We start from the raw sequence: 15,405 nt of genomic DNA on the forward strand, positions 1-15,405 counted from the left end.
TGCTCCAATTCAATGCATGTTGTTTACAAGTTTCATTGCTAAGAATAAACGTCGCGTGACCTTGACATTGTTGACATTGACGATAACAATTAAGCCAAAGATACAACCTTTGCTTTTCCGGCACTTACATTCTGCAGTTCTTTTCTTGCTTTACAGTGCAGCTGATTAGTCGAAACTTCGCTTTATTCATATTTCACAAAGATCTTTTGTTTCATGATACAATTATCTTCAAAGAAACACACGATTTTAACTCATTATGTAACTTTAATATTGGTAAACTTACTTCCTAACGCCATCATATGACATCATACAAGCAAGATACAGCAGGATTATGATGACATGCGACTTATTCATGTTAACATGCTAGATAATTATGTAGACATACAACTTATTAATGTCAACATGCAAGATAATTATGTACACATGCAACTTATTTATGTCAACATGCAAGATAATTATGTAAACATGCAACTTATTAATGTCAACCTGCAACTTATTTATATCAACATTCGAGATAATTATGTCAACATGCGAGATATGTATGATAACATGTAACTTATTATCTTGCATGTTAAAATATAACTCGCATGTTGATATAAATAAGTCGCATATTGACATTAAAAAGTTGCATTTTGACATAAATTAGTCGCATGTTAACATATATAAGTTGCATGTTAACATAATTATCTTGCATGTTGACATAAATAAGTCGCATGTCTACATAATTATGTTGCATGCTATCATATATAAGTCACATGTTGACATAAATATCTTGCATATTAACATAGTTATCTTCCATGTTAACATAAATAAGTCGCATGTCAACATAATTCTGTTATGTTCTGGCGTTAGTAAGTAATTTCACCAACATAAAAATTACCAGGTAGATTCTCAAAAAAATTGGTAACTTGCAAGTCAACATAATTTTTTTGTATGTTGACATAATTATCTTGCATATTGACATACTTTTCTTACATGTTACTAAAATCTATCTTGCATGTGGGGGGCAGAAATATATGAGGCGCCGTTTTAATATTTTTAAGGTATTTTCTGATATCAGAAAATGATTTTTTGATATCAGAAAATATGTTTTTTGATATAAAAAAATAAACGAGATTTTTTGATATCAAAAATTCGAATTTCTGATATCAAAAAATCATTTTGTGATATCAGAAATTCGAATTTCTGGTATCACAAAATCATTTTGTGATATCAAAAATTCAATTTGATTTTTCGATATCACAAAATCATTTTTTTTATATATCAGAAATTCAACAAATATTAGTGTTGAGGCTCATATACGGATAATCAATACTCCCCAAGATTGTTTTCACAGAAGTATGGGTGCACTGTGTTTGGGTTTTGTACAATTCTGTAGAGAATTAGTGGAAAGGCGAACTTGTATATGTTGCAAAATGCGGGTTACAAGTTTCGGTGTTTATGATGCAAAGAGTGCATAAAGTGTTAATTACTCTGTTAATTTCTACGAAATCAATCTCTTCCCATTACAACTCAAGGGGCTTCAAGACTTATTTGGAATTCGGACATTTTAGTAACTTATCAGCATTGTAAATGCATGTATCAACTTATGTATTTTCATTTATATCTTTGTTACAGCATTAATCTATACAAAAATATATAACAATAATATATAATAATGATAATAAAAAACACTATGCTTTACATGTATGCTAGACCATAGACCTGCTTTAGGTCTATGGCTATACAAACAACTATGAAGTGATAACACTAATCACAGTAAAAAAAAACATACAATGTTGCAGCGGGATTGGTATTCAGGATGACACTAATACAAGTAAACTAACCATTGACATTGATAGGGAATAATAAAGGGAGTATTCATTAATGTAAGTTCTATTAATTTCACTCATATTTCCTGGTATCAGAAAATCGATTTGTTGATATCAAAAACTCGAAAGCATTTTTGGATATCAGAAATTCATTTTCTGATATCAAAAAATCGATTTTCTGATATCAGAAAATAAATTTTTGATATTAAGAATTCAATTTTCTGATATCAGAAAATCTACATTAATCTCTGTTATCACAAATTTGATTTCCTGATATCCAAAAATCATTTTCTGATATCAAAAATCGAGTTTTTGATATCAGAAAATGATTTTTTGATATCAGGAAATCAAACTCTTGATATCAAGAATTCTTTTTTGATATCAAGAATTTTTTCTTGATATCAAGAATTCGAATTATTGATATCAAGAATTCTTTTTTTTTTTTTGATATCAAAAAATACCTCAAAAATATAAAAACGGCGCCTCATAGAAATATGCCACCATAAAAGAGAGAGAGATATATGGATACCCACTTTCTCCCCAGGGGTTAGACTCGAGACCTTTGGAACTTTTATCCTTGCAGAGCAGGAAAAGCGTGTTAGGCTGATTTACCAACTAAGCAAGTGAAAAACGAGCTTGCAGTTGCAAAGAAATTATACACTACACGGTCATTGAGATTTGATTTGATCAAAGTAAGTACAACACTTACACTAAAACTAAACTAAGACAGAAAATCCCTGGGATTTAGAATTCGAAGTCCTTCAGAGTAGTGTAGTCTTTAAATTAAATTTGTTCGGATCTGGAAAATCCAATATTATGTTATTATCCAAAGTGCTATTTGTTGGTATAAACAGCTTATATGAGTAATAAATTAATATTAAGTGAACGTGCAAAATAATAAGAAAATGATAATTATTATCTTATTTCAGTGGTAGTGTATCTATATTCTGAAACAAATGCTGCTTTACATAAAGCAGAAAGTTCGGCAAGCCCTTTAAGTGTTTTATCGTTATACCTCTTAAGACGATATCTCATAACTCATTTTACTTTCATTTTTAATTCACCATTTGGATTTTTTTTTATATATAACATCAAATACCAAAAGAATTTTTATGATTATTTTTTTAAAGAATGAAATGAAATATATATGCTCGTAAAACACAATTCATTCAATCCATCCATAAGTGAATCGAATATGAAAGTAAACACTGACAATTACTAATTTTGATAGGACTTGTGCAATATAAAAAGGAATATTCGTTTTTAATGGGACAAAGCCATGGGTTTTAGTTTGATTAACTGGAGAATTAAAGAAATAATGGAGAGGTTTCGCAAACCAGCTTGTACATGTATTTGTATGTGTAGGAGGGGCAATATGTGTATTACGTCATCACTTTTGCTAATGATGAAATTTTACACGTATCTATGTACGTGTAGATCGCCGAGTAAGCGTAAGAGCAAACTTGTAGTGTATATTTTCTTATTTGCTGTTTATTTCAATCAAAGTTTGTGTTTTTCTAAAACCCGAAGATTAAGTGCAAGTACTGATACCAGAATATTTACATTTCCAATGTCTTTGTCCGAGATAAAATTTCAAAAAGTAAAAATACTTTATTTCTACATAAATCTACTGGTTCATCGATAGGCGTGGTAAAAAAAAAATCAAGTGCAGGGCGGGACAATTAGAGACAGAAGCGGGGCTTGTAGCACGTGAATTTGCAGAATCAAGAGCATGTAAATATAAGGAATAACTGTCAGATTTTTTGGTTTCATGACGATGATCAATCGTCGCCCGCGTGGCGCAGTGGTTAGAACGTCTGCTCTAGAGTCGCGAAGTAAGGAGTTGATCCTTACGTCGCGGGTTCGAATCCCACTGTGGGACGTGGAGACCGGTCCTTCGGATGAGACTGTATAAACCGAGGTCCCGTGTCGCAGTAGGTGCTGGCACGAAAAAGATCCCTCACTGCTCAATGGCCGTAAGTGCCGAGTATAGGACAAAATTTGCAGCTCTCCTCCAGCAAGTGGTGGCGTCTCCATATGAGTGAAAAATTCTCGAGAGGGACATTAAACAACATACAAACAAACAAGCAAACGATGATCAATCGATTGGCTTGTGTGATAATTTTATGCATAAACGCCGAAGGCAAATTATCGCGCAAGCCAATCGATTGATCACATCATGAGACCAAAAAATTAGACAGTTATTCCTTAAAACTTCATGTTTTTATGGTAAAAATATTTTTATGAAGCGTTAAATACACTAATAATTACTTTCAAAACATTATTTTACGAAACAAGGGTATAAGTATTCTTTTTGAAATTTATTTTTATATCATTTGCATATAATCAATTAAATTAGTTATAAATATTTTAAATTTAAGAGGATTAACTTACCAAAAATAAAATTGAAATTATCCGAAGATAAAGACTTTTGTATTTAAAGCATTTACAAGTACACGTACAAGTTATGTTGCTGAACGAGAAAAGTGGTGTAAACTCAGACTTGTTTTTCTAACTTGTACTGTACCCGTACATGTACACGAACATGTTGGTGTGCGAAACCTCTCTAATTTGTAAATTTTACATGTAATTAAAAGTATCAACACATGTTTCATTATTCTACTTTCTGGAACATCAAGTTGCTTCGAAGAGCTATCTTATATAACAAGAGGCCGAAGGACCTGAACGATCACTTGAGTACTGTAACGTATGCAGGTTGTTCGGAGAGTTTGTGGACTTCTGCCATAACTTTTTTAATTAACGTATTATATCCAAATTTGGTAAATAGGTTTTAACAATAAATTCAATGAAATATTGAGATAACGAACAGTATTCAAGCCCAAAGTCCATTAAAACAATACAAATTTTGGAGCAGAGCAAACACGGACCTCCAAAAACAGAGGTAGGATCGGGTGCCATGGAGGAGTGAGCATTCCCTGCCGACCGGTCACACCCACCGTGTGCTCCTTGTCATGCTTTTTAAATTACGGAAAAATCCGTCGACAATTCAGTGTGTAAATAATGGCCTAACTATTAGTATGAAAAACCCAGTCAGCATATGACTTAATGATAGATTGTCTTTGCAGACAAGGTCATTGTATCGACCATAGACTTACGAAATGATGACTTTAAAGGAGACTATTAATGTTTCATCAATTTGTCTGTCAATAACTTACCTCGTTTTAGAAATTATTTATACGTAGAGCGCATGCTCTTGCATATCGAATCAACTGGGGGTCGTAACATAAAGCTTGCTAAGTTTTTTACTTAAGTAGAGTCATAAGTACGTTTTAGGTACAATCTTAGGACCTGCCTAAGTACTACTTAAGTATGTCTAAACCCGTAACATAAAACGGACTTAGCTAGATCTTAGCTAAGTCAAATTTATGTTCAAAATACGAGGGGCATTTCAAAAGTTCTGGCAACTGGTATATAAAATTTTAACTACAGTGTACGTTCAGGGGCGTAGCTTGACTTTAAATTCTAGTGAGGCAAATTAAAACCATACATGTAGCAGCAAAAGGTCTGGGGCCGCCTTAAGCCCCCATCAGGTTCCGGTTGATGTCATGGGAGGGGGGCACTCCGATAGAAAATGGAGTTGGGGGTTTTAAAATGCAATGAAATTTCATTTGCTGTACTGGTTTCTTTATTTAAGACTTCAGCATGATACTACATATTGTAAAAGAATGTAAAAGAGTTAAGAAATACATGTATGTTTACTAAAACTTTTGAAACATTTAATGGTGAAAGCGCATCTTATTAAACTTTGCTTTTATTTCTTTAAAACTTCAATTTAACATTAAAGAACTGTTTAAAATATTAAAAGAAATACCATTAATATTATACCTTTTATCTGCAATGAATTGTTGATTACGGGAAGGGTCGGTGGTGGTGAAAAATCTAGTGAGGCAGTTGCCTCATTGCCACAATGGAAGCTACGCCCCTGACGTTACGGATTAAAATGACTCTGATACCACTGTAAAGCTTAGGCAAATGCATTAATAGTGACGTATTTTACATTCAAAATGACGTATAGGTCTGCTAAAATGACGTCATAATTAGGTATACTCTGTATACTGGGCGTAAAAATGACTGATAAGGAGAACAATTTTTTTGTTGAGCAAAGAGCGTATTGCAAAATTCGCTCATTGCTTGGCTTTGCGGCAACAGAAATAAAAGCCGATTTAGATGTAGTATATAGAGAGCATGCTCTTTCATATCGAGCAATAGCAAGATGGGTAGTTCAATTTAAAGAGGGTAGAAAATCAATTGAAGATGACCCCCGTTCGGGGCGTCCAGTATGTGCATATGGCGAAAAAGAAATCGTCGCTGTTCAAAATACGATAGCTGATGATGCTAGATATACAGTTGAGGAAATAGCAGACTTAACTAACATTAATTCGTCAGCAGTTTTTCGTATTTTAAAGGAAAACTTAAAGCTTAGGAAAGTCTGTGCTAGATGGGTGCCGCATCTTCTCTCGGAAGAGCAAAAGCGCATCAGGGTAGAAATGGCTTCACAGTTACTAACAATTTATGAAGATTGTGACCAAAGGCAAATAAATGAGATTGGAACTGATGATGAAACATGGATATATTTTTTTGAACCGGAAACTAAGCTCAATAATAAAGTTTGGATCGGTGAAAATGATACAAGGCCTCAAATTGCACGCAGAAACCGGTCTGTTCGGAGAGTACTGTACGCCTTATTTTTTTGATTCTAAAGACCCTGTTGCTCAAGTTCCGGTTCCAGAACACAGCAGTGTTACTGGTCAATTTTATGCAGAGAATGTCTTGTCTCAGGTTGTAGAGCACTATAAAACGACCCGACCAACAACCAGTACTAGAGGAATACAGCTCCTCCATGACAACGCACCTGCCCATAGATTAGAGGTAGTAACCAAATATTTAAAGGAAAATGGTATTGCGGTTTTACCACATCCACCCTACAGTCCTGACCTAGCTCCATGCGATTTTTGATTGAATGTCGTTATCAAAGAAGCCCTCCGAGGACGGCGATTTGAAAGTCGTCATGCAGTCGGAAGTGCCGTATTCCAGTGTATGAAGCGTATACCGAAAGAGGACTATAGGGCAGCATTTTCCACGTGGATTTCAAGACTGAAAAAGTGTGTCCAGGTCAACGGAGACTATTTTGAGGGATGGATTGATATAATTTAATTTATGATAATGACGCTCATTAATTTACCGCACACCAGTTGCCAGAACTTTTGAAATGCCCCTCGTATTTTTTATGAATCATCCTAGTTTTTCAATTTATTTATATATATATATTTATATATATTTGTAAAAAAATGATTTAATTACGTTTTTAATCACACATATATTAAAGTTGACGTCCTTACCTATCGGTTTTAGTTAGGTTAGATTAGATTTTGTATTTAAAGTATAATTCTGTTTAAATTATTGTGAATATTTGAAAACAAATATTGCACGGTCACAAAGTGGCACTAGTGGTTCATTGTAGATGCGTGAATATTGTTTATCACACGAGACTGCGATGTTTTCTGTTTTTCATGTTGTTGTTCTTTTGTTTTGACAAAAGTTCACTTGCTTTCAAATTGTCATTCTCGCAGACATGGCACGATAACCGAACGTCTATGTACTTAAAATTGAAACTCTAATTTTAAAAAAAATACAAAACAATAAGAACATTTTGATTTTTTTCCTCCCAATATCACAAGCAGAGACTGCAGACGTTTTGTACTTATTTACAATTTAATGAAGGATGGAAAAGAATTGTTTTCAGAAAAACATTTTTTCGTACATCTCCAACAACTCTCTCTCTCTCTCTCTCTCTCTCGATCTCGATCTTGAATGGTAGTGAATCCTGTCTGAATCCTCGCTTGTTGCGTTCTTCATTCAATCAATCTAATTTACAGACAATCTTTATTAGTTTTTTAGTCACCATCCTTTGATTCACCAACAAATTTTAACATCAATTCTTTGTAAGGACCAAAAATGCTTGGCCACGCACTATCATGGAATTTTATTTTATCACTATAATATTAGAGAGTGCCCTATATAAAGACTATTGGTGGGTAAATTTTGGACAGTACCTCCTTGGTTTCCATAGCAACGACTTTGAAATATTTTGTTATGGCAAAACTGACCTGATTGTCATCACCATGTAAAATAATTCCGTGCTTCCTTAATGTAGGAAAGTTGTCAACATAACATGGGTTTCATTTTATAGCTAAGTAATTAAAGTTTCTGTGCATCTAAATTTTATTCAATTTAACCCAAGGTTTTTTAATATGATACAGATCAATTTACATGAATTTGTCATAAAAATGAATACAAAGGCAACTATTTCTTGATATGCATATTAATTTTTGCAGGCAATTGAAACTTAGAAAAAAGATATTTTTAGTAAGATCGAGCTTAGATCTAAAAGATGCAGAAAGATTTGAGGTGGGGAAATCAGTTAAAAGTCCTATTCCAATCCCCTCAAATTATAACTTTTCCTAAAAGTTAACCTAGAGTTATTTCCCTTTGCTGACTCTTTTGCACTGAAGACAAAAAATTAAACTGGTGTTATTTCCCTTTGTTGACTCTCCTGTATTGAAGTCTAAAGAAGTTTATAACAACATGTGGCAAAAACAGACGCCAGAAAAATAAACAGGAAACTATAACAGAAAAATTATGTGTTTTTCAACTTTTTAAAACGGAATTCAGGTGTGAATGACAAAGTAAGTCATCAAAAGAGGGACACACTGCTTTCTCAGCATTCAACTTGATAATGATGTACAGGTCTTTATTAATAATAGATTTTTAAAGTCAAATTCACTTTGCGAAATATTGAAACAAATTTTATGAAGTCTGACTTGCATTCCCATTGGGATTCCATGTACTCTCTAAAACCCATGAGAAAAATGCAAAATGCAATCGGAGGAATACAACAAGCAGAAGATACGGCAGTCAGTGGGAATGGTTAGAACAACCCTAGGCACAGGTATAAATTCGATTTTTTTCAAATATTCATTTTGTATAAAAACTACATGTAAGAAGCTTTTTCAATTAAATTGACATGATTTTTAAATTAAATAATTTTTTTTTATATAATACATGTAGACTTAATTGGTCTATATTCAAAGATCACCATGTTAGCAGGACATTCCAGATATACATCTTAAACAAGTAATATTTTTGCATTACACATGCAGGAATTCTGAGGCAATTTATTTGGAGGTGTAAATACTAACTACTAGCTTAGTATTATATACATTTTAATAAAAATAGATATGCTTATTTACTTGTATTTGTTATCACATGAAAAATGTAGTAGATATTAAACAATTGATTTTTTAATAGTAAATGTACATGTATGTTTTTTTATTCCAGGGGAAAAGATGAAGATGATTATTTCAAGTTTCACTTTTCAAACCCATTTAAAATTCTTCTTGACTGGTCAGACACAACACCACATAATGGCCAACCTCTGATGTAAAGAGAAATCATGGAAACATCAAGCCTACCTGTTTCTATTGTCTACAAAATTGCTATATAGCAGTCATTTTCTACATTTTGTTTATCTCTAAATACACATTTTGGATAATGTTTAGATGTAGATTCTTGCTTGATTAATAATTTGAAAAAAAAAAAACTGTTTTTAAAAGTAACGATAAAATTATACATATACATATGAATATGTGTATGTTTTTTGATTGTAAGAATATACATTAATGGTTTTATTTTTAATGGGGTGTTAATTTATGGTCAATCTAAATAATTCTAAATTTCTTTATCCAAATAAAATTGATATCTAAAGATTTGCATCTGGGAACAAGCAAAATTTAAATGGAGGAAATTAACATTAGCTTATCAAATTTCAAACCTGCTAAATTAATATCTACCTACCTATGCATGAAAAAGTAATATTTATAATTTATTTATTTTTTTGGTTGAAAAGTATCATTAGAGTTTTTATCCATTATCTTTTTCCATTTTTTATGTAGTATTTGAAAACATTGTTGTTTACTGAAATAAGTTCCAGTGAAAAGTTGAATGGCTAATTTTCTTTAGATTTTGAGTTACCTGCCCTTTGTAAAGGATCATAGAGAAACAATAATAATTCATTTAATTTTTTTTTATCTTATTTATTATCTTTAATAATATTTACTTATCATTCCGTTTGTCTTATCTATTCGTGAGAAAAATGTTTGGAAAAGAAATTTTATAAAACAACCAGAGTCTAGTAACATTTTGAACAAAATATTATTTGGCAAAATGCCAATTTTCGAAGTTAAAAATACCAAAAACGAAAAAAATCCCCACTCTACTTTTCATAAAAATTAACTAATATTATTATGGTGTTTCTAAAATTTCAGGTGATTTTTTCTTGAATTGCCTGCATTTCTTGAAAGACTTCCTGAAATATAGGGTAAAAACGACCATTTTCAAAATGCAAGAATTTGGTCATCTTTGAGCCATCAATTGAAGAATTTGCAGTGACTTGTAGATTTTTTTTTTTAATTGTGTTATATAGTGCTTCACTTGTTCTATTCATGTAATGTATGAATTATCTCAAAATAATAAAGATGATTAAACCACATGAAATCAAGTATATAGCATTTTTATGCTTGAATTGAGAGTAAATGGGGCAAAAATCTATATTAGCCCGTTACCATGGCAACCAAGGTAGTAACCTTAATTTTGAATGTTGATTATGTCATAATGTATCGGCATTAACCACCTGAAAAAGTTTCATGAAAATCGCTCATGGTGTGTGCCACAGCCCTACAGTAAAATTTTGGTCCTTACAGAGAATTGATGTTAAAATCTATTTGATCTCATTTTTTCACAGTGAACAAACAAATCCATGATAACTGTATACAAATTAATTATAATGATTAGTGTTTAAAACCTAGGTCCCACTAATATTTCAAACGTATCCCCAAAATGATAATTTGCATCTACATGTATTTCATTTAGATAGTGATATTGGAATCAGTGATGAATAACCCCCCCCCCCCCCCCGACGTAAAACTAAAATTCAAATACCAGTATATCAAATAGAGAAAATTATTTTTTTTATGCATAATAGAAATAGAGAAATGTTTTAACATAGAAAGTCAACCTTAAATAGTTCTAAATATATGTTGAAGAAAGTTAAGACGTACTTAAGTCACCTATACCGGCCGCCTAAGTTTTGCTAAGATTGTCAAATCTTAGCACGCTTCTAGTTACGGTCTTAAGTTTAAGACTGTACTTAAGTCCTACTTAAGCATGGTCTTAGACTTAAGTACCCTTTATGTTACGACCCCCTGCCGCCTAAGTTTTGCTAAGATTATCAAATCTTAGCACGCTTCTAGTTACGGTCTTAAGTTTAAGACTGTACTTAGGTCCTACTTAAGTATGGTCTTAGACTTAAGTACCCTTTATGTTACGAACCCCTGTTGTTTTAACTTCCCCTGTTATTGTTTAATTTTCTTGTCATTCAAAATATTTTAAAGCACTTTATTAAATTCGTTATCTAGGCATAAAGCAAGTGAGGTTTACGTCGGCCATATTTGTTTTGGACCCCGATGTAGCAGCAAATATAGGGCCAAGAAAAATAAAAACGGAATTGAAACAAAGTCCTGGGGCTCCTAACATAAAGTTTGCTAAGTTTTTGCCTTAGGTTGGGTTATAAGTATGACTTAAGAACAATCTTAGGACCTGTCTAAGTACTTCTTAAGCATGTCATAAACCGTAATATAAAACGAACTTAGCGAGGTGTTAGCTCGGTCAAACCTATGTTACCATATTTCTCATGAAGAACCCTGGTTTTTTTCCATTTTATTTACATACATTGCTAGAAATGATTGAGTTAAGGTTTTATATATATATATATATATATATATATATATATATATATATATATATATATATATATATATATATATATTGAAGTTGAGGTCCCTACATATGGACTCTAGTTAAGTTAGATTAGATTAAATTGTTTCAAAAATATCATTCTGTTAAAAATTATTTTTAATATTTAAAAATAAATATTGTACGTTCACAAAGTGCCAAAGGTTCAATGGAAATGCTCGACTTCTGTTTATCACTCGAGACTGCTATGATTTCAGTTACCTTTTGTTGTTATTCATTTGTTTTGACAAATGTTCACTCGCTTGGTCATTCTCGCAGACAAGGCAAAATAACCGAGCGTGTATCTACTTGAAATTGAACCTCTATTTAAACAAGAGGCCCAAGGGCCTTAACGGTCACCTGAGTACAATACAACAAAGTAGATGATCCATAAACTGATAGATGAAGCTTTATTGCCCAAAAGCAAGAAAAATACTTTGATTAGGATCAACAAAATAATTGCATGGTCTAATATCTCTCTATCCCCCCATTTATCACTATTACCATGCATAGTATTGCATACTATAAAAAATATCTATTTTTTAACCCTATATTATTACCTCTTACATTGGCCTCTCTTGACCTTTGAAGAACATTTAAAAAGATAGGTTCTCATTTTTATTCATATATTATTTCCAAATTTACCTTAACATTAAAACTATGCATGTACTTTTGTGTTATACAATAAATATTCTTGCATAGTTGTCTTATTCTATTATTTAAAGTGATTTATTATCAAAAGTGAATGGCAAAGGGGAATAACTTCGCTAATACAAATTAATAGAGCCTTGGCCAGGACCAGAACACTTGACTAAATGGTCCAGATGTTCAAAATTTTGGTAAAAATGTCTTTGCTTATGAAGATTTTTACTCTCTTTCTTTCCAATATGTCCAGGAGCAGAGAAGATTTTTCAGAGAAATAATGCATTTTCACCACAGTTTAACATAGCCCTACCCTTACACCAGAGCCCAGGACCCTGGGTCGTGAATTTATAAATTTGGAAGAGGAACCCTCATCATCATAAGTATGGAATTAGTTGAAGATTTTCAAAGAATTCAAACATTTGCACTATATTATCAGTAGCCCCCCTCCCTCCCATGGGTCATGAATCTCACAATTCTGGAAGAAAGCACCCTTGCTCATCATATCTATACACTTGTCTCTTTGCTTTGTAAATAGAAGTAGAAAATAAATACATTGAAAGAAATTGTATATTTCCAATATATAATCAATAGACCCCCCTTCACTAAAAACCCCGAACCCTAGGGCCATGAATTTCATAATTTTGGAAGAAGTATTATTGCTTATCATAACCATGCACTTCCTTTGTTTAAATGATACCCAGGAGCATGGAAGACGTTTTTTTTTTCAAAGATTTAATGCATTATTTCACTATATAATCAATAGAGTCCCGCCGTAACACTAGAACCCCGACACTGGATCCATGAAATTCACAATTTCTGAATAAGCAACCATGCTTAAAAAAATAAGGAGAACAGAAAAGGGGAAAGAGAACAAAAAGAATACAAACATCAACAACACTTTCCAATGGTATAAAAATATTCGAATGTTTACTAAAACCATCAGTACTTATATATACTTACCCTCGTTTGCCGTAGTTTGGTGTTTTACATATACGACATGCTCCAGCTACCAGACACTGATGTAAATTTCTTATACAACTATAAGGGCACTGACATTCTGCAATTAAAAATACATATTAAGTGATCTTATGCTTTCATCAATTAACTTTTTTTTGTATAACATTTACATTTACATTTTGTATAGTATTTACATTAACATTTTCATGTCATTAGTTTGATTTTAATACCTCCTAAAGTTACAATTATGATCTTAAGGAGGCTCTTTACACCACGTTTTGCTGACGTACTACACAAAAAATAAACCTCCATTGTTTCGTCCGTTTTCTCCTTGGGACGAATTGTACAGGTTCACTTTATTAATGATCTTAATCTTTGAAACGCTTTGAAAATAGACTAAACATGGGATGTTGTAAACAATGAAAAAAAAAGTAACGGATTCATTATGAATCATAAACGAAGAAGGGTTACTTTTAAGTAGAGACCAAAGAGAATGACAGTCAAACAATCGCTGCACAAGTTTATTCAATGTCGACATAGCGAAAGCAACGAACTTAACCATTGACAACATCTGGGATGTACGTATAGAGGAATATAATTGACTTGTGCTATTATAGTACTGTACTCCTGTTTATTTGTATACTTGTCTCTATGTTTTTAAAAATATATAATTACAGCGTATATACGCACTCTAGAAATTTTAGTCTTATTCTGAATTTTATATGTTCAAACATTCCTTAGTGTTTTGAGTCTTGGGGAATTAGGAAAGATAACTCTTGCAAGCGGAATTTTTATTCCAATTATTTTTTTTTTAATTCGAATTTTCATTTTCTTTAAAAAAAAAAAATTCATTCAATTTGTCACTTGTAATTCATTAACATACATTCCTTATCAAGTTATAACTGACTTTCCAAATCATTCATGCACAGATTAAAAAGAAAATTCACATTCATTCTTTTTTGGCAGAAATTTATTTTTTCTAATAAATACAATATTCAATATTATGAGATGTTGTCGTTTTGTTTACATATCTGAAGATGATATCAATCACTTGACACTGATACTTCTGCAATTCTATCAATAAGAAACTTGAAATACAACAATTAACCAAAATCAGAAAAAAAGGTTAAATTTTAAAATTTTGTTTAACTGGAAAAAATATTAATATTAAAAATTGATCAGGATCAAAGTCGCGAACAGTGGAGGTATGGATTTTTTAACTGATCAATTTGTGCACGAATTGTATATTTATTATCAAATATATTCAATTTGCAATTGTTGAGAGAATTTTTTACAAGTATCTGCACCGTAACGTACATTACAGGGTATGTATATACATATTCGTAATGCCGGTATGTTTTTGGACATATATTTTCTTAAATCATTAGTTTTTGTTGATGTTGTATAGCAGAATTTCGATGATGTCGTCATAAACTCGGATAGTCTATTTCTATATCATTTTATATCAATCCTCGATGATGTCGTCATAAACTCTGGTGGTCCATTTCTATATCAGTCCTCAGGTTTCAATTTTCATTGAACCACGTTTATTATGAACTTTAATACCCCCATGTTTATTTGAAGGAGGGGATGGGGTATTCGTGAGCTGAATATTTTCCTCATATCTTTATTTTACAGAATTTTATAGGCCTATTAAAATTTTTATTGTAAGAAGCTTCAGGTCAATGTTGATAAATTATGCTATTTTTAGTTGTAAATAATACAAGTTTCACTTCGATTGAAAAACCACATTTTCACAATACACATCAATAAAATCATGTATCTTTATCCTTTTGTAGCGTAACATATATGTATCAAACAAGAATTAGAAGATAGTTGTTTCTAAAGTATTAATTTAAAATAAGTAATCATAGTTGGAGAGGGAAAATCTAGTTTTCTATGAGATATTCATCAGGATCATCCTCTGATGAAAAGCTCTCGTTTTCAGTTGCTGTGCTTAATTAACGACCAGTTCAAACATAGGCAACTGCACTATAGAATCAGAAAGTTCATCTGAAAACATAATCACATTTATATCCATTAAAATGGATAAAATTGTCTACACTACATGTAGGCCTAATGCGTTATTTACATCAATGGGTCTTTATGACATCATAAAACC

General features: G+C 31.9%; 1 long non-coding RNA gene across 2 annotated transcripts in view; it reads right to left on the minus strand.

The window, feature by feature from the left end:
- LOC133175939 (uncharacterized) overlaps window positions 1-15,405 on the minus strand; it is a 38,478-nt gene that overhangs the window by 4,474 nt on the left and 18,599 nt on the right. For both annotated transcript variants that reach the window (XR_009719356.1, XR_009719355.1), the window contains exon 2: window positions 13,287-13,383. This is a non-coding gene — a long non-coding RNA (uncharacterized LOC133175939). The remainder of the gene's footprint in view (window positions 1-13,286; window positions 13,384-15,405) is intronic.

The sequence above is a fragment of the Saccostrea echinata genome, unplaced genomic scaffold (genome assembly GCF_033153115.1).
Source record: "Saccostrea echinata isolate AGI-Se365-2 ecotype Australia unplaced genomic scaffold, CSIRO_AGI_Sech_v1 ptg000064l, whole genome shotgun sequence".
Lineage (NCBI taxonomy): Eukaryota > Metazoa > Mollusca > Bivalvia > Ostreida > Ostreidae > Saccostrea > Saccostrea echinata.